Here is a 21373-nt window from a genome sequence, read left to right as displayed (position 1 = left end):
TAGATTCATAAACAATGCTTTTTGTTCTAACTCTGAATATAAGATATTGATTTCGTCGGCACAGGATGGAAGTGATTATACTTCGAGCTCAATTTTGATTTCTGGAATCGTAAGGCGTATACAAAATTATAAATATGTAGTTACTATATAGTATTGAAATTTCAACAATAATATCGCCTTACTATTAAGCTCCAGGCGGAATGGTCGCCGTAATTAATTTGTATTAATACTATGATAATTAATCCCTTAATCAATACATTTTCGAAATGGGTATATATTATGTACCTAGTCATATAATGAAACTGTAATTAAGATAAATCATACATTGAATGCGATTCAGTTGGGGATACGTTGCTTAGTGTTTCGAATCCCCGTTGGGGTGCTGTTTTTCTCTATGCACGCAATGCTTGCGGTGAAATATCAATTAGCTTCCTTAACTAAAGATAAGTGTTAATTGCCTATAAAGAAATAGGAATGAAAAACCTGCGGTCAAGGCCCATAAAGGGTTAGGTAATACTGTATTTTATCATTACGTGTCTTTATACTAATGTGAGCAACAAATCACTAAAATGAAACAATACATTCCAAAGGTTACACGAATTATATCGAGGCCTTCATTTGGCTTATGTAGTGACGTACAACGATGCTTTTAGTTATCAAGCATTAGTAGCACTCGTATTTAGTTTATCGAACGTGTATTTGTATTTCATAGTGGAGATTTATCACTGCATTTTCAATCTAAGAGCTTCATGCGCTTTGTTTTAAGTCCACCGAACACAGTCTAGTTACAATATTACGTGTAGCTATCAATATGATCAAGTTTCGCAACTAAAGTGTTCCATTGGAATGCACAAGGAAGGAACGTAGCTGTCCAACACAGATCTGGCAGCGTACAGTTGCATATGAGGCGAATGCTAAAGGTCAAAAACAATAATTAGGATTATTATGCAAGTCAAGTAGTAAGATACACGAAAATCTAATATACACACATTTTTGAATAATGACAGCTTATTGCTCTATACTTATGATTTTAATGGATTAATGGGTGGGATTTAATTTAGATTGACAAATCTTCAATCTCAGAACCTTGTTACGCTCTTTTGTAATTAGAATATTTGTTTTAAATATAAGTTTTATAAATTAGCTGTTGACGTCGCCTTATAAATAAGGATAAATGAATGAAAATGACTTCTTATTTACTATAAGTTTTCTTATTTACCCCTTTGATTGAAGGGTTATTGGAAGTTTTGAAGACCTTGGCGTGTACAAGCATCAAACTAAATATAATAAATATTAAAAAAAAGGTATATATATGTAGATTTTTGTTGTTTAATACTGTATACGAAAAGTTTAAAAGCTACCGTTACCGGTGATTGAATTAGAAACGTATGATTTTTACGCCGTGTGCGGTGAGTCTATCACAGCTAAATGAATTCAGGGTGGCACGTAATCATTTCAGTTTGCAGATAGAATCAATATGAACAACTCCGAACTCAACTCGATTTCGTTCATATTGTTTGGACGTTCAATTGGGTTGTGGACTTGATACAGTGCGATAAATCTAATATTGGAGAGGTATTTATAGTTATGAAATGTCAATTTATTGATTTTTGATATGGCAAACGGGAGGCTCATCTGATGTTAAATGATACTGCCCATAGACACACACACACACTGCCAGAGGGCTCGCAAATGTGTTGCCGTTTAAAAATTGGTACTTTTGTTAAATGACTCTTTGTAAATTAAATATATGATACACGTGTACATATTAGAATATTTAATAATTAACCCTGACACAACTAATTAATCCATATCCATTTGTAAATAGGTCATCACATAAAAAGTTAAAATTTAATCAAAATATTAATAAAACCTTATCTACTTGGTAGATACGCAAACATTTGTAATATTAAAAACCGTTATTAAAAAAACCATCAATATTAATGCAAACGAAATATAATAGTATAAGGGCAAGATATGAGTGAATTAATATTTCAAAGTAATCCTTATCCTAGAATTTTTGGGGCGATGGCAATCCCGATTTCGATTATAATATTGAGTTTTTCAGTTTAGTTTTTTTAAGTACTAGCTGGCCTGGCGTACATCGTACCGCCTAACAGTCGATTCTTTATTTTTTTAATACTTATTCTGCTATTCGGGACACCGGTTTCGCTAGTAAGATAAAAAAATGAAAGTTGATAATACAACAAATATATTATGTCAAAAAATAGAAAAATTCCTTCCCGGAACCCCTCCACTAACACGTATTAAAGTTCAAATTGCCTTTAAATATTATTACGAATATTTTGTATCGGAATATAGAAAAGTGTTGTTTTTAGACTTTTTCACTCAATTTTTTTAATTTTTCTCTCCGTAAGAACCATCCTCGCACTTCAAGGAATATTATAAAAAAAGAATCAGACAAATCGGTCAAGCCGTTTTCATGTTATTTCGTGACAACGGAAAACGGGTTTCATTTTTATATATATAGATTTATATTTATTGCGATATCAGAGTTACACATAATGAACCTTATCGTAGGTAACTTTCGTAGTAGGAATCAGCAATTTGTTAATATCAGTGTTAAGTCAACAGTGTTACTCTGTAATAATAATTGGTAATGACAGAGTAACCCTCTTGGTTTTGATTGGTCGGTTTTCTACACAAACGGTCCTCACCTTTTTCATATTTTCAAATGGTTTTCCTTATTTTACAATTATAACTTTGCGCGTTGCACATATTTACGGACAAACTAAAACCGTAAAGTTTTAATAAAATTCAAAACGTAACAAGTGATAACACTATCGATACACTTGTAACGAACATCAATGTTATACTGAAAGAGCTTTAAGCTATTTCATAACGTTATTACAAAAAGCTTCCTAGGCGAATCAATTACTAAAGCGATGGAAATACAATGGCCGTTCATGCTATTAAATGTAAGTAATTTAATCTTCGTGAAACCAAGTCTCCAGTAGTGAAGTTTGCTTTTTTAGTTTAGGAAACGAGTGAAGCGATAGTTCGATACGAATGGATATAAGTTTCAAACAAGCAATAAAACAGGGAATATGTTTGTTTAATTTATTATAGTATTTTATTTTAACCGTAATCTTTATTTTTTAGTAGGCATACTCTTGCCTTTTATAAATTTTAGTTCAATATTTCCATAGAAATTTAATATTAATTTTTATCTAATTTGCTATCAGAGCCATATCGTAGCTATCTTTTGTTCGAAAATTATTTCATATTTATTAAAATCGGCACTTCGTTGTTGAGTGCAAATTCCAGTTAAGTATAAGAAACTGGTAAAAACTAAATTTTAATGTTTACCTACGTTTTGGTCTTGCCTTGGTTTTAAATTCAGAACTTTATTATGTTTGGTTGTATTGTTAATCTTTATATATATAATTCTTCTGTGAGTGTGTATGTCACTGAACTTCTCTCAAACGACTGGACCGATTTTGATGAAATTTTTTGTGTGTGTTCAAGGGGATCTGGGAATGGTTTAGATTCACAAATCAGCCCGCCAGATGGCGCTGCAGTCGGTACTTTCATACTTTGCTTTACTAATTGCTTGAAATATCACGCAGGACAACGTCTGTCGGGTCCACTAGTAGAAGTATAAAAAGCAAATGTAATAAGCCGCAGTCTTTAGTAAGTATTATATCTGGCTTACGGAGGTTATGAGTTTAATTCCCTCCGATTTGTTTTAATGCTGAGCTGATCACGTGCTTGCTTAAAAAACCTCTCAAACCTACACTTAAATGTGTCTGCTTACGGGACGTCTATCAGCGGCGCCACTAACACGACCTTCAGAAATGAAGAGTGCGACTGAAGAAGAAGACGGGCTTTCTGTCAGTAGCAATGAACGTTATTGAAATTGTTGACATACCATTGCCAATTTTCGCATTAATTCAGTAAACAAACTAAGACGGAAAGAGCGCACATTCCGAGTAGGTATAAACATAATTTTCTTTTATACCCAGACTTTTACCGAAACGCAACACATTTGCAAACATTGAACAATATCAGAAGAAAGGAACTTCTAAGAATTCCAACAGGAAAGCATTAAACGTGAACATGACTATCGCGAATATTGCTGAATCATTAGCCAGATGTTAGAGTATAATAGATGTAGTAGCTTAGTCACAACAAAGGTCAGTATTCTGCTAATAACGCGAGATTGCTTTTCCGGAAACCGCTGCTTCATATCTGTTTTACTTAATACATAGAATCTGTTATTTAGTTACTTAACTATTGGTTATATTAAATAGATAAGATTGATGTACACATTACCAATGGGTCTATTAGCTAACGCATACGCATAACGCATAATTTTACTTTCAACTAATAGACACAAAGACACAACAAATTGTTAGATTTGTGGACCTTTTTGTAAGGAATACTTTTTTCAGGGTTCCCAGCTCTTCCATAACCAACTTAAGACTTTTAATACGTTACAATTTTTATTGAAATACAACTTTGTACAACCAAATATTTTTTCTTTAATTAATGACAGATTAAAACTTTTTTAGTCCCTAGCTAGTTAGGAGAATGTAACTACCCTTGTATATTAAAAGAAATACAAATAAAATAGGGTTTTTGAGGTTGAAATCTGTCAATTCGTTTATAATTATTAAAATATTGAAATTTTTCTCTACAATTATCAAGAATTTGTTTGAAGAACAGTGGGCAACGGAACAGGGGGCTAAGTGATACCGCCGCTCATGAACGCTTTTAATGACAAAGAGCTCGCAAGTGCGTTGTCGGCCTTTTAAGAATTGGTACGCTCCAGGTCCTGATTGGAAGGAACCTGGTTTCAAATTGCGCGGCAAAAATGCCTTAAAAACACGTGGTGGAATTTCATATTCTGCCTCGACGTCCGATGATGAAATTCGGCAGGATGTATTAATCTAAACAACTTCTTAGAACACCCCGCTCTTCTTTGAATACGGTCAAGTGGGCTGGTACTGGGGAGCTCCCACCCAGATATGTGAACAGTACTTCATGTGGGGCCGTATTTGCGCTACAGTTGCAAGCGATGGCCCGAAGTAAAGTAACGTCTCGCCTTGCTGAATGCGTAATTTGTTTCGTAAATTTTTTAAATCAATCTATTCCAATTCCAATTGGTTTGATAAGCTTAATCAGAAAATGCTTTTACTCTAGCGATGCGGTCACAGCGATGACAGCGAAACGATAAAATCAACTGAGTGAAATGAACGGTTTACAAACGTGCAACAGAATAAAACAATTATTGATGGGACAGATTTATTCACAAACAATTTCCGTTTCGATTTTTGGCAAAGTAAAAAGCATACTTCGTAAATAATGCTAAACAACGAAGGTTTCAAAATCCGTTTTTATGCGACTATTATATTCGCTGACTTCATTTAGACTCTTAAAAAGGATCATTAATACTCCTACTTCAATAGAAAAGCTATTTTTGTAATGACATAAGCAACAAGTTGTAATTGTGTGCGTGTGGAATTGTAAGAAAGAATTGAAAACATTAATTTTTCTCTGTCTCGGATATATCGTGACCATCACCTACAAGTTAAACTAAAATATAATATGATGCAACAAGTAGAACAGATGCTGCAACAAGCGCTAAGTCTTTGTAGACGGAATTGCAAATTTCAACGAGTCTGCAATTTGAATACTCTCTGTACGTGTTTCGTTTTAATAAACATTCATACTTATATTTTATAACAAGGTCTGGTCATGACTTTGGCTACGGTTGAAATTAGGTCATTTAATGAATACGTAAAAATTAATACGTTTGTTTTATGGAGGCAAAACTGTATTTTGTTCTTCTATTTTTTTATGTAGTATTTATTTATAAGTAATCTTACAACTACACATATCCATATTATAACACTTAGACAATATCAAAGCCAAAATAGATTACATAGATAAAATATACGACACAGAAAACAAAAGTCAATTAAGTACATTAATAGATTAAGAAAAAGAAAACTGAAATTAGACATTAAACAAACTTAAAAATTTGAAAAAAGAATAAAGAAATTGTTACTACACCAAAAAAATTTAGACCTTCCGTTTCCGAAAAATGCAAAAAATGGGGGAAAATGCCTATATTTTCATAAATTGTATTGTAGTTAGCGAAAACCCGATACATTGGCGAATTAACTCTTGTTCGTACGAGGCCCATGGAACAATTGTGAATATCTTGTCGCATACGGGGGAGGGCAATATAAGCAAATAAGGGGGCTATCTATCCGCCCATTAAGAATAACGTGCAAAAATTATAAATCTTGCTGACTCCGCGACATTCCAATGAATATAAATTAAACTAAGCAAGAATCTGCATAACTATTGTATATTGAAAACTTATGGTATTGGTGTTAACAAAGTTCTAATTTTAATTAAAAAAAAGATGTTAGAATGATGTGAGATTAGAAACTTAGCAAGCAAGTACTTAGTAACTAGCAAGTTTGATAGGGTTGAATAATATTTACGATTATTTTTATTTCTTCGAATCTATGATACACCTGAATTTCAAAGTTTGTTTTATCCAAAGGACAGGAATTGGTTGTCGATCTAAATGTTAGTTGGCTTGTTGTGCGTTACGTGGTTATCAATGTCCCAGTTGCCAATCTATTTGATAAAATAGCTGGATTTTATAAAATGGCCAGCTAAAACGGGTAATATCGTTGAATAGTCAACGTTTAACGCTTAGTCGGGAGCTTCGCTCACTTTGGCCTAAGCCCTAAGCCTTCTCATCTATCTGTCATCACTTTATGACCTGTATTTAAAGTGCTAGGATAAGTCACAAAAACAAAAGTACATACAACTTCGCCTCTAAGGGCAGTATTTTTTACAATTTTACGATTTCATCACTTGTATTGTATCATGAAGTGGTGCAGCGTCGAGCGACTTGTATCATTAAACCCTGATCATTGAATTGACCTGGTCTTTATTATTGTAAAATCACCACACCATGAAGTGATTTTAAATCAAAATCAATAAGGACCCTACCAGTGGCGTAGGCTCTAAACTCTAAAGCGTCAACTGACAAAACAGATAGTACTCTCACAATGTATTTGTATTTGTAAGAAATATTGCGAGCTCTTAGTAAAAATGGGTAAGAAGTGCTTAATTAATATTCTTACCGTAGCAGAAACTTAATCTTAGAGACAATGGCACAATTTTATGAAAATTAAATGTTGCTCCACAAAGTAGTGTTAATTAAAACTGTTTCCGCCACTTATGTATTATGAAGTTTAAGTATTACAACCATGTAACATATATTTTTAGTTTAATTTCGTCGAGTTAGTATTTAATAAAGGAAATAATAATTCAGTGGCGCTACAACCCTATATGGGTCATGGCTTCAGATGTCTTTTGTTTTCTTGATAATTTTCTTTTATAGACAACTAGCCTTTCGTGCCTGACACACGCCGTTGACTTTTTGGGCCTAATAAGGTACGTGCGAATGAGTGTTAGATGCGCAGACAGTAATTGGTGCACAGCTGGGGTTCGAACCTACGACCTTAGAGATGAGCGTCGCACCCTAAAGTAGTGTTGTGACTTAGACCAATACTGGCCTAAGTCTCGTCTTGGTCTTGCATTTGGGCAACACTGCTCACTAATTGACACTGACTATAATAAAATAATAATCCAGTGACGCTACAATCCTAAGTTTTGATCTCAGATTCTTTTGTTTTCTTTTATATTATTTTCAGGCTTCTGTGCCTGACATATGTCAGCGATTTTCGGGTCTAACATATACGGATTTTCACGCGATGTGTAACTATAGAGAGTGAAAATACAAAACCTGTCAAAGGGAGACAGGGAAGACAAATTACTGCTACTATTTTATTGTTAATTAGAATAATATGTCTATTGTTATTTCCAAGTACGAAACATTTATCTAGTGAATTCAGAGTTATCTATTAATAAGGAAATGTATATTCTGGACAACATCCAAAGGCGTACTACAATTGAGTTATATGAGTATATGTTATCCTAATAGCTGAAAGGATAATAATTATACTAACCACATACAATACGTAGTGATAGTGGTACAATTCAGTAGAGGCAGTGTTGTCCGGCTTCAGCGTGTGACTCTTTTCCCTTAGGTCGTAGGTTCGAGCCCCCGACTATGCACCAATAGACTATCTGTCTATGTCGCTTTTAACACTCGCTTGTATGGAAGACTTAGTGAGAAAACCGACATCCCTTAGGTCGAAAACAGTCGACGGAGTATACCACGCACAAAAGGCTGATAACCTACTTGCTTATCAGAAAAAACAAATGATCACGAAACAGATGCACAAATCTGAGTTCCAGATCTATATGGATGTAGTGCTTTTTTAATAAATTAGCCCATCTTGACCACTGAGATTTTTTCCCTAATGATACTTTCCACTATAATCTATATAGACCCATTCAATATCCATAGAATGACATTTGTGTTGATTTTATATCAAAAAGTCTTAAGCCGAACACATTATCGCGAAACAATTATCGCCTGGAAGCGAACCCAAATTCTGACGGATATAAGCCATGTTCTCGCTAAGGTTGGCACATAATAGATGTCAGAAGAATTTTGATTTACAATAAAATTTGTCAATATTTCCAAACCTCAGTAAATATTTATATCGTTCACTATTAGTTATAAAATAAAAATTTACCTAGCTCATATGTAATTGTTAAATAAATATGTATTTATATAATCTTATATCAAAGCACCTGGATATTTGTATAGCGCCCGACATCAAGCGTGAACGAGTGCTTCAGGCCATTTTTCTAAGCGTGACTCCGGGCGAAATTGGAAAAATATATTCACTTATACGAAACCCTTCGAACGGGATGGCTCTATAGATCAGGTTGATAGCCCCTGAATACCATGTCGACGACAAATGACGTAGAAATCGGCGTATCTTGGGTAATTTATTATGTCTATAGTGGAAGTAAAGGCGTCGTATTTATCAGGTTTTGACGTGTAACGGTATGACAAAAAAGGTGAGGTGAATTGTATTGTCATATCCACTATATTAAAATAGCTGCGATAAATTATTTGCAGATCGATATAAAATGAATATGTTGCTTTTATGCTTTTTAAATACAGTACATAATACTTTGAGAGTCTTTTATGCATATTACATCTTATTGATAATAATATTGTATATATTTATTTGATATGAGTTCGATCAGATAAGTATAAGTCTTGATCACGTGTGTCAAGTAAATTCATTTTGCAAGTATTATAAAATTTGGTGTACAAAACAAAAAATCGTTATTAATATACGTGTTTTAAAAGCTATATCCTTTTTAAAACTAGCTTAAATCGGTCCAATCCTATAAAAGATTTATTTTTGGAATAAATTGAAAACATAATCGGCTGAATTTATTCAACAAACTCTTCACATGGATTAAATTTCACGCAGTTATCAAAAAATATATATAAGCAGTGTTGGCCTAGTGGCTTCAGCGTGCGACTCTCATCCCTGAGGTCGTAGGTTCTATTCCCGGCTGTGCACCAATGGACTTTATTTCTATGTGCGCATTTAACATTCGCTCGAACGGTGAAGGTAAACATCGTGAGGAAACCGACATGTCTTAGACCCAAAAAGTCGACGGCGTGTGTCAGGCACTGAAGGTTGATCACCTACTTGCCTATTAGATTGAAAAATAATCATGAAACAGATTCAGAAATCTGAGGCCTAGATCTAAAGAGGTTGTAGCGCCACTGATTTATTTATTTTATCAAAAAAGAATCCATATTTAAAATAATCAAGATTTATAATTGCAACTGTCTCCATGATTTCTACAGTTCATCTATTGTCTCTAGGTAAACAATAAATGTTTATGGTCTTCAAAAATGATCAATGAAATACGTAATATGTGTGGTTTAAATAATGTCTGTGGTTTAAACAGTTGTAAACAATTATATGTCTTTATTTTCAGAAAGGTCAAAAGTTAAACTGCAAAATTGGTTTCTAATTTGCTCCAACCCAAGAAATCATGAACTTAACAAGTCCTTGAAGTCCACTGTTTCCACATTAACCGGCTATTTTCTTCGAGAACCTCAGTAATGGCTCTGATAACGAGTTTCAGGGTACCCACGTATTTTACAATTATTACCGTGTTTTCTGCGACGTTTATGTGTTACGAGATGTCCCGGCAAAATTTTTGTGACAATAGAACCATTCGTCTTTTGTTTACATTTAAATAAAACATTTCATGGCTTATATAAGATGTATATTTAAAATAAGAACAAAACGAAGTAAGAAAATTTTAATATATTCATAAATACTACATTAATTAAGCAACGTAAAAATAACATTCTATCAAACTGAAAAGCTTAAAAGATACAATATAACTAATTTATATTATTAAAACCCTTTAGGTAAGGTTCCGAAGATACTGGCAGCGTTCCCCCTTTGAATAGCTAGGCTTATTCTTTGTCCGAGGTAGCTGCCAGCTCTTCGATCTCCTGTGATGTCGACTAATCTTTTAGCTATTTCCTTAAACAACTAAAGGAAAAGCTAAACTTTCTTTATGAACTAAGATATGACATGTTTTTATACTTTTATATTTGGTTAAAACAACAACCTTTTTGGGTGGTTTTGTTGCACACATTTTGTATATGTCACCGTAAAATTGTAAAAACCGTTAGATTGTAATCTATCTCGCGAGATTGTAAACTGACGAATGATTGTGAACCTCAACGAACTGCTTACAAATTAACGTATTATTATTCGGTAGTTATATGAAATTGTTGGGAAGTAAAATTAATCTGTAATTGACCAAAGAAGTTTGAATGATAACTAAGTTAGTGTAGTACAATCTACCGAATACCGATAACCGATAACCGATAGATTACAATCTAACGGTTTTTACAATTTTACGTTAACATATATACCAGAGGTTTTCTATTCCCAGTGAAAAAATACTTATTTCGGAGACTACTTACTTAGAATTGTGGCAGATCAATAGAAGTTAAAAAAATAATCTACTTCTATCATGCGCAATGCCGGAAGCCAAAAATTAACCATCGATATTCCTTCCAGAAGTTGATTACCTCCAGAAGTCTAAACCACTACTCCTGGCATTACCCCTCCTTTAAAAGATGTCTCCCAGCTCCCAGCTAACGCTACCAAGTGCGTAGGTGGGATGCCGGTTACACATGCTGCTGCATCACAAGATACGGTACATACTTTATACCTTGACAAAATACTTTTATTTATGTGGTTGAATTTTTTTCACTATTACATAATTGTCAGGCACCACTAACCCCCTTGTACACATAAAACGACAACAGTCTAATGACAGGGTAATAATCAAATAATATGCTTTCTGTTTTCATTATACACAATTTGACTGAGAAAGACAAATTAATTCAATCATAAAATCCATATTAAGATCTTTTTGTATCAGCATTATATTTTGCAGCCACATATTGTCTTTTAACTTCTACATTTTAAAAGAGTACCAAGAGTTTTTTACGCCGGCTTTTTCTCTCGGCCTACACCCTCTGTCTTCTTTGCCGATGAGTATGCCTACAAATTCAAATTTAATGACGTGGAATAAGTGATACATGTATGTGATGTTCCATAATAAACATATTTTATTTTTTATTTTATTTTATTTCATTACCTACTAGATAATAAAAAAAACACTTCAAATCGATGAAGACAATATTTCATAACCCACTCCGAAATCAAATCTGTCTCAGTCTCGGTGTTAAATAAGTAATTTTGGGTTTGTCCCAAGGGTTAGAATCGAAGGCTTTGAGTGCATTTTCTTTAGGCTCATTTATAATTCAACGACTAAAAGATGAACTTAAGCCCTAAATGTCGGCTTAGGCCTGTTTGTAATAACTATAATAATTATGCTTAAACTGAATAGGCTGGGTAGAATAGAGCATAAGCCGATTTTCATTAATAATTATAATACATATGGCACTGTATTTCCAGTCGAGCATTACTTAATATGTGGCGTGTTCAAATCTTAGCGCACGAAGCTTCTTAATATAATATTCATAATTAGAAAACAACGAGCTGGTTGCCTAGCAACATAATAGGACGGAAATATACTTGAAAGCATCTTAACATATTCACGAAGTTGATAGATGATATATACGAACCTATAGTAATTTTTCTTCAGTCTTTTTATTTGGTGATGAGATTATAAAGAACTCATCATTCCGAAAAGTAAATTTTAATTATACATTGATTGAGTAATGATAGCAATGCCAGTAGGTTCGATTCTCAACTTATAGCTTCTTCTTTATATGCACAATTAACACTTGCTTTGCTGAAAGAAAGCAAAAATCGTACGCCATTCGCTCACCCGTATATGAACAGTGTGGGTGACTATTGCCGAATATCCTTCTTAGGAGTCCAAAATTCCCACTGTTAACTATAAAACCTCCTGACAGCAGTAGAGGCTATTTCGGTGATATTAGACTAAGCTACTATTTCTAACATATATTCAATAATTATAAAATCATATTTTATTTTAAACGTTTGTCCATTCAGTTGAAGAAGCACAAACAATTCACCATCACCATAGGTAATTATTGGAACGGTTAACCAACCAAAGACAATTTTATATATTCATAGCTGGTTTAGGTACCAGGGCAACATAAATAGTGAAGAGCATTTCAATCTGGTTGAAACGGATTGTGTGATTGTTTTTTGGGAAAGAATTAAAAGGTGTTATCATATTTTTGAAGTTATACTTCTTTAGGCGCGTTATGAAAAATTTATGAGAGTGAAATTTTACGATGCGCGCGCACCTGTGACACAAAATTGGGAGTGTGATTATAGCGTGCGCGAGCAAGATAGGAATAGGACAATCTACAAGTAAAAAGAAATAGAATATGCGTGAAGTTCGTATGCCAAGAATTTTGAATGACCATAATGACATTTGTCATTTACTTTTTAAACAAATAAGGAGTTTTAATTATTTTTTCAAAGAAATTTATTAATTTTATGTTGTGCAATACTGCCAAAGCTATACATGCATACATCTTAGTGTTTGGTAGAGATGTTCTAAATATATAATAATATATACTTTTAACTAAATAGAATTTATGTTACACTTAATGTAAGAGAATAATAATAAATAATTATTTATTTAATTTTTCAAATGTAAACTGAACTTAATTGACTATAATGACTCCTTTTTCAGTCTTTGATTATTTAATTGTAATTAATTATTTGTATGCAATCAAAAACTATTTTTAATAATGCCAAAGAAGTATAACTTCTTAAGCGCGTACATAAGTACACGCACCCTTTTTTATTTTATTAGTTTTTACTAACAAGCACACAAATATATATTAAATAATAAATGATGTATAATCATCAATAAACATCAAAAAAAATACTCTTTTATTCTTCAATTACCTACTTGAGATATAGTGTATTACAGTGTGAGTGTATACACATTTAGTTTTTACAATTGACACACTTAAATTGCATTATATTTTTGAAGTTATACTTCTTTAGGCGCGTTATGAAAAATTGGTGAGAGTGAAATTTTTAAATGCGCGCGCACCGTGACACAAAATTGTCAGTATGAAGTTTTAAAACCAGCCGGGCTCCGAGCGTGCGCCAGCGAGATGGGAATAAGACAATCTACAAATAAAAAGAAATAGAATATGCGTGAAGTTAGCAGCTATTCCAAGAATTTGGAATGACCATAATGACTTTTGTAGTACCTTTTAAACAAATAAAGGGGTTTTAATTATTTTTTCAAAGAAATTTAGCAATGCTTTTTCACAAAGACCTATTTTTACTTAGTTAAAAGGTTGTGAAACATACCTAGTTATTAAATTGAATGATATATATATATAATGATATATAATAAAATAATAAATAATAATAATTATTATTATTAATATTAATTAATAATTGAATAATATACTAAATATTAATTATTATTAAATTATTAACGTTAAATATTTATTATTAAATATTTAATATTAAAAAAAAATATAAAGAAAGCCAAAGAAGTATAACTTCTTACGCGCGTACATAAGTACACGCACCCTTTTTTTTATAAAAGTCAGTTTTTAATTATAATCTATCTGTATACGTAGGATGTCTAACAATTCTACTAAAAGGCTTTTAAAAAAAACAATAGGACTACATTAAGTCAATACTAATTTAATTGCGTTGCAGTCTCAAATTACAGAATATCTTTGGACATTTTCAAGAGCCGCTATCTCGTTTAATCTTTTTAATGAATGTAACAGTAAACCCGCTGTAATTAATTAGATTTTTCATAATGAGGTTTCGTAGAATTAAAACAAATAGTAAATGAATTATTAAGCAAAGCGTTGATAATTACATCGCCCTAATATTAAGTCTAATAAAGCATTTATTATCTAAACTTGAATTTTGTAATATCACGAAATGAATGCTTTAAATAATAATACACGTGATAATTTTTATTTGCGATCTAAACTATATATAATAATAGGATCAGTATAGGGACAAAACGACAGACACGCACGGTATTTGCCATGTATTGCTTTTTGAGTCATAGATTGTGTCTTGTGGGATACTAAATTTTGGATTCTTTCTGTTATAACTTTGTTGAAGGGTATGTTTTCTTTAATTATTTTTTAAGGTTTAGTTTTATTTTGTTGGGAGCTATCTGAAATGTTTTTCTTTTTATATAATGCCCTCAAATTAAGTGTTTAATTATAGAATACTAAATTAACAATATGTTTTATGTGGTAAACATTACCACATCTAAGGTTTGGTAGGATAATCCAAAATAATAAATATAAATAAAAATTACTTTATTTGACTCAAAAACATCATATCTGTACTTACATTAAAATCCTCACGCACTTTTATTTTTCAATACTTTCAATCAAACGGTGACATTACTTACCTATATACCACTACAGAATCAGAAAAATCTTGACTAACGTAAGTTTTCTCTATAGATACGAATTAACATTTGCAAACGTCGTTGGGAGTAGAAAATAATTATATTGATTAAGTTAAATTAATATAAAATTGTAGTTACGATTTGATAACATAATTCAAATGAGAGCCAATTTGCAATTACGGTTTAATTTAGCGAGTTGTGACAGTATAACTGCGACAAATAGATAACTAAAAGATTGACTTATTGCTAAAAGCGTGTTTAATGTACAGTCTCGTTTGATAAGAAGCCAACTCAGATTAGTCCAAGTCCCTTTGTGATAAACAAAGTTCGGTTATCCAAAACTTAACAGTTGTTATTTATTGATTATTTCGTATTAGACTGAACAGTGAACACGTCTGTACTATATAAAAGTCTCCGTGGCTTAATGGTAATATATTTCACAGGAGAAATTGCTCCAGTTTTGTTGAGATATGGTTACCAATTTGACGTTAAACTATTAATATCGAAGTATGAACAATATCTATGAAGTGAACTCCTGGACTGATGGATGGATGGATGAAGTAAACGGCTGGACCGATTCGAATGAAGTTTTTGTAAGCTTTTGGATGGCACCCTGGATGGTTCAGATTCATAAATAAGACCCACAGATGGCCCTGCAGTCGGTATCTAGGTTATTTATCTATACAGCAAATAAACAGCTGTAATGCGGAATTAAGCTCCTAAACGGCTGGACAGATTTTCACAAAAAAAATTATGTGTTCAAGTTTAGTTGAGAATAATTTACTTTTTCATTTTTGTATGTAAGACGTGTGTACATGTTAACGTCTATCGGATCCGCTAGTATAATATAAATATTAGTGATGTACTTTATATAACATTTTTTTTTTTGTATTATTAAATATTGACATACATACAAAACACATCTCTAGGTAGCAAGCATACTTAAGAAATGCTATTTTCTAATCATCTAGTCTTTCGCGGTTTAATTTTGAAGAACAACTTTAGTCAAAGCGTAAGTTTCGAGAAGCTAAACTTATAGACCAGTGCAGATAGCCTTCAAAATAAATAAAAAGTGAAAAAAATTACAGTAGGATGAAACCCATTAGAAAAGCAGGGGGATATGATCAAAATGAAAGGAAAAATAAATTACGGTCGATCTGAGGTCGGGAAGGGTAGGGGGGGGAGGTTTAAGGGTAAAAAACGGTTTATCTCGATTTCCGGCAAAACTAAAAGTCCTATCGAAGAAAGTTAAACGGCAAAGTTGTAGGTAATAAAAAGATCTAAAACTTTTGTATTTACACATTTTTCACATAACCTCAAAATTGGTGTGAAAAATTCAAAAAACCAAGTTTTTGGTTTTTTATTTTTATCTTTTACAAAAATTTATTTTTTTAAACGAAATTTGGTGAAAACTTACCTTATTATGTCCCAAATATACTGTAATTTATTTGATTAAAAATATTTATTTTTTCACCTTATTTTGAATTAATATCGAAAAAACACCCTAATTTCCAATCGAAAATTCTGACGTCAAAATTTCAGCTTTTTTCAAAAATTTGGTATGCTTTCAGTTCGTTGAAATCTCTACTTTCCTATGGTAAAAAAATATATATATATTACCATAGTAAATCTTCTCAGAAAATGCAAAACATCGTGTGCAGTAACGCCCAGACCCGTCATAACCTTCCCTACTTCTCTATGAAATACGAAGAAGATTTACTATGGTAATATATATATATTTTTTTACCATAGGAAAGTAGAGATTTCAACGAACTGAAAGCATACCAAATTTTTGAAAAAAGCTGAAATTTTGACGTCAGAATTTTCGATTGAAAATTAGGGTGTTTTTTCGATATTAATTCAAAATAAGGTGAAAAAATAAATATTTTTAATCAAATAAATTACAGTATATTTGGGACATAATAAGGTAAGTTTTCACCAAATTTCGTTTAAAAAAATAAATTTTTGTAAAAGATAAAAATAAAAAACCAAAAACTTGGTTTTTTGAATTTTTCACACCAATTTTGAGGTTATGTGAAAAATGTGTGAATACAAAAGTTTAAGATCTTTTTATTACCTACAACTTTGCCATTTAACTTTCTTCGATAGGACTTTTAGTTTTGCCGGAAATCGAGATAAACCGTTTTTTACCCTTAAACCTCCCCCCCCTACCCCTTCCCGACCTCAGATCGACCGTAATTTATTTTTCCTTTCATTTTGATCATATCCCCCTGCTTTTCTAATGGGTTTCATCCTACTGTAATTTTTTTTGGTTTCAAAAATTATCGGCACTGGTCTATTAGGTTTCAATAGCTTTGAACTCTGAAATTTCATGATAAACACACAAAATTATTTATAATCAAGGGATGATAAAGAAATGTTTACGAATACAAAATGACTTGGTCTCTCTTTGTTGGTGAACAATGGTCACTTAACAAAGTATTCTGCAGGACCTTTTATCAAAAGAAATTAATAGAATGTTTCTAAGCATTTTCACACAATTGTAAGAGCACGTTGATCAATTGCTTCTATTTCAAAATTTAAATACCCTTTGGACTAAAAACATTTGTTTATTTACTGTTGAGTATTGTTTGGACATTTTCATTTCGTTGCATTTCATGTATTTGTTAACGTAAAATTGTAAAAACCGTTAGATTGTAATCTATCGGTTATCGGTTATCGGTATTCGGTAGATTGTACTACACTAACTTAGTTATCATTCAAACTTCTTTGGTCAATTACAGATTAATTTTACTTCCCAACAATTTCATATAACTACCGAATAATAATACGTTAAATTGCAAGCAGTATGTTGAGTTGACAATCTTTCGACAGTTTACAATCTCATTAAAGGTTACAATCACATTATTTAAATAGTTCTGAGGCAAACGAGCGGGGCGATGGCGAACAAACGATATTTTCAGGCATCACCAAAGAATATTAGTCATAACGTTTATACGTAAAATCTATTCGTTTTACAATCGTAATAATGCTATTCACAAAACTACTATTGTTCAGTTTATTAGTAGTGTATGTTTTTTACGTTTTGAATTTAGTTGTTTATGAAACTATCATTTTAGAATATTACTAAATAGTTCATTAAATGAAATTAGCAGATAACATCATAAAATATTGATAATAAACTCAGAAATTTCTCATTTGCAGTCTTGATTCTTAGTTCGAAGTTAAAAAAAACAGAATTGGAGCTTTATCTTAGTATATATAAATTACGTGTCACGTTGTTTGTCCGCTATGGACTCCTAAACTACCGAACCGATATCAATCAAATTTGCACACCGTGTGTAGTTTGATCCAACTTAAAAGATAGGATAGCTTACATCTCAATTTATACCCGCAATATTATTTTATTGCAAAATATTTGTTTATTATTTGATAGTCACAATTCTAACAGATGGCGCTGTGTTGAAAGTACCAACGTTTCACATAAGCTACAATTTAATGGCATAACCACCAAAACAGCATGGTGGTCCCCATGACTGGTGCTCTCCTACCGTTTCCCTTGAATAGTTTGCTACTATGTAATATAACAAAAACCTTAGCCACAGCAACGCTTGGCCGGTCTGCTAGTAGTTTATAAATTCCAAAAACGTATTCAATTTGGGTTACTGGGTATTTTAAGATTTAAATCTTAACCAGATCTTTCTATTTCGAAACTGAATTCCAAGATAAAGTAAGTTTGGTAATAAAAATTTGTAGACGCGGCGCATTGTTATCGAAACTGTAGGATATTTTAAGACAAATTCTTATAATGATAAAGCTTTAAATACAAAGTTTCAGTTAAAAGGCGTTCGCTTAATTAATATCTTAAATAAATATTTTTAAACGAACGAAAAGAAATTTCTTAGGATTATTATTTTTATACCTATTCCTGTTCTTAAATTTCGTCAGATTCTATCACAATTTATTAAACAGTTGAAGTCCTATACCAAATTATTTATCGTTATAAACTTATAACATGTGACATGTCTAGAAATCTTAATATATATAAATTACGCGTCACGTTGTTTGCCCGCTATGGACTCCTAAACTACTTAACCGATTTCAATCAAATTTGCACATCGTGTGCTGTTTGATCTAATTTAAAAGATAGGATAGCTAACATCTTAATTTATACCCGCAATATTATTTTAATGCAAAATATTTGTTTATTATTTGATAGTCACAATTCTAACAGATGGCGCTGTGTTGAAAGTGCCAACGTTTCACATAAGCTAAAATTTTATGGCATAACCACCAAAGCATGGTGGTCCCCATGACTGGTGTTCTAAGTTCTTCCACCGTTAACCTTTACTACTATGTAATATAACAAAAACCTCAGCCACAGCAACGCTTGGCCGGTATGCTAGTTGTACTATAAAAGTCTCATATCTTAAAATTATCTTCCTAGACACAATACTGTCTACGAGTCTACGAGACCTCTACGGCGACGACGCGCTACGCAGCACCTTATATAAGTTCCACATGGCATACTGCCCAATATCCCGGAACTTAGGTCATGGCAAACTTTGCAATCCCATAATAAACGGCGTAGCGAGGCAATTAATAAATAACTTTGAAAGCATATTTGAAAAATAGCGTTTTAATTACATAATTGCGTAATTATGAATAAAAACTTTTTAGATTTAATTAATAAATGGAATATTTACCATCTTTTAATATTATGAATGTTTCGTGATTTCTATTAGTATCCGGGATGTTTTCATTAAAAAGGTATAAATATTTTAAAGAGTACTTGTATGGCTCATTAGTAAAAATTTTAAAGAACTTTAAACGTAAAGATGTATCTGCTCATTAGTAGCGTCTATTTATTTAATAAAAGCTTCTTCACTTGAATCGCGCGTAACTTGATACAATTTCGACTTGTGTAAATTCTATGGAACGGCTGGACAAAAGACACAATACTATAGAATTCCAAGATTAAGTCAAGATTCAATAGGTATATATTATTCTAACTCCCTTCCCACCCCTGACCCGATTCCACCAAACAATGGCATACGCACTATTGTATAACTTTGAAGGGTAAACCGATGTCACATGTAATAGTATTTATGGGTTTAAGCACCTGATATTCTTAAATCTGAATTTTATATATTTTTTTTAAATCATAATTTAATTAATACTAATATTTGCTGACAATCTCTTTTTATTTACAGAATTCTATAATTTTTATATTAATATTATAGTGATAAATTGTAAAGTAAATTTTGCCTAACAAAGCTCCTGTCACTATACGAGTAGATACTATAAAGATACCAACACAATTTTTACGATGTTGAAAGTAAATTCAATATTTTGAGAGGTTATTTTAAAATAACCTCTCAAAATATTCTTATAATACTGTCAAAAATTATGTTTTCAGTGGGCGAGAACATGACACTGAATTCTATCATCAAATATTAGTTATTACACTTCCTATCTAGATTTTAATATTATGTTCAATACAATTTTTGCCCACACAACTAACATAACCAAACCAAAAAGTGTTAAATAATTTAATAGACTTTTCCATTTATATATTAGCCTGAGACATATTAACGTACGTGATTTTTAACTATAAATCGATATTATTGGTGAGTCAATTATCAATTATTTAGTCGTGGTAAATTAACAACACAGGTTACATCAACAGGTATTGAGAGAAAATTAAACGCTTTTGTTAAACGCACGCAACAAGTAAAATATCGAATGATGCCCACCTACTCCAATGTAAAAAACATTCCAGCATCCAATTCTGATAGCGACAGTAAATTACCATCCTACATCTTAATTATAAACATCGGTTAGCAGATTACCTTTAAAATAGCGCGAATAAGCAAACTATATGCTATTTATATTTAGAATAATAAAAATGCATACTTCACACAAATCCTTGTTAAGCTCGATGCACTACACAAAACACAGTATATGGATTGTTCACAAGTTCGTTCGCGGTTGCGTCGTTGCGAGCGAACGTCCTGCCCACTGTACAACTGCGTTTGCACTGATCCCTTAACCGCCCGCCCCGCGGCAGCCTCCATGTCTCCATACCTGTAGCAGGTATTCAGAAGCTATTGATGGCCACTACGAATTGATCCCCTTACGATTCGCTCACGCACTAATTTCGCTGTTATCGAGAGAAAAGTCTCGTTCAAGGTCTTTTCGTTATTACACAGGAAATTATGTCTCAGCTTCAGTTGAGCTTTATTGAAGCTTTTTATTACGATCGCAATCTTTTATAAATTACAATTAGCAGTGATGTTTTGCTAATATCTTTATTAAAACTGTTAAGACCCGTTTTTCACGAGTAAATTAATAGTTGTTAAATATGCGCGAATTAAATTTAACCTTTTATTAATTATAGATTGTATTGTTACTAAGTATGTAAGTCGGGGGGTAATTAAAATTTGATTTCAGTAATTGTATTTAATTTTTGAATTGCCTTTATTTTTTACCATTTTATTATAAAAGGTGCATATATATTATTTTGTATGAA

The 21373-nt window shown here is 32.1% G+C and overlaps 1 long non-coding RNA gene across 1 annotated transcript in view; it reads right to left on the bottom strand.

Moving 5' to 3' along the window:
* The window catches only part of LOC125049596, a 65119-nt gene extending 44244 nt beyond the window's left edge, over positions 1-20875 (bottom strand). Inside the window, exon 1 of the long non-coding RNA XR_007117032.1 lies at positions 20758-20875. This is a non-coding gene — a long non-coding RNA (uncharacterized LOC125049596). The remainder of the gene's footprint in view (positions 1-20757) is intronic.
* Positions 20876-21373: the final 498 nt, after the last annotated feature.

Source organism: Pieris napi, chromosome 5 (assembly GCF_905475465.1).
Source record: "Pieris napi chromosome 5, ilPieNapi1.2, whole genome shotgun sequence".
Classification (NCBI taxonomy): domain Eukaryota; kingdom Metazoa; phylum Arthropoda; class Insecta; order Lepidoptera; family Pieridae; genus Pieris; species Pieris napi.
Note: the sequence above shows the minus strand (reverse complement) of the source record. Positions and strands in the feature narration are given on the sequence as shown.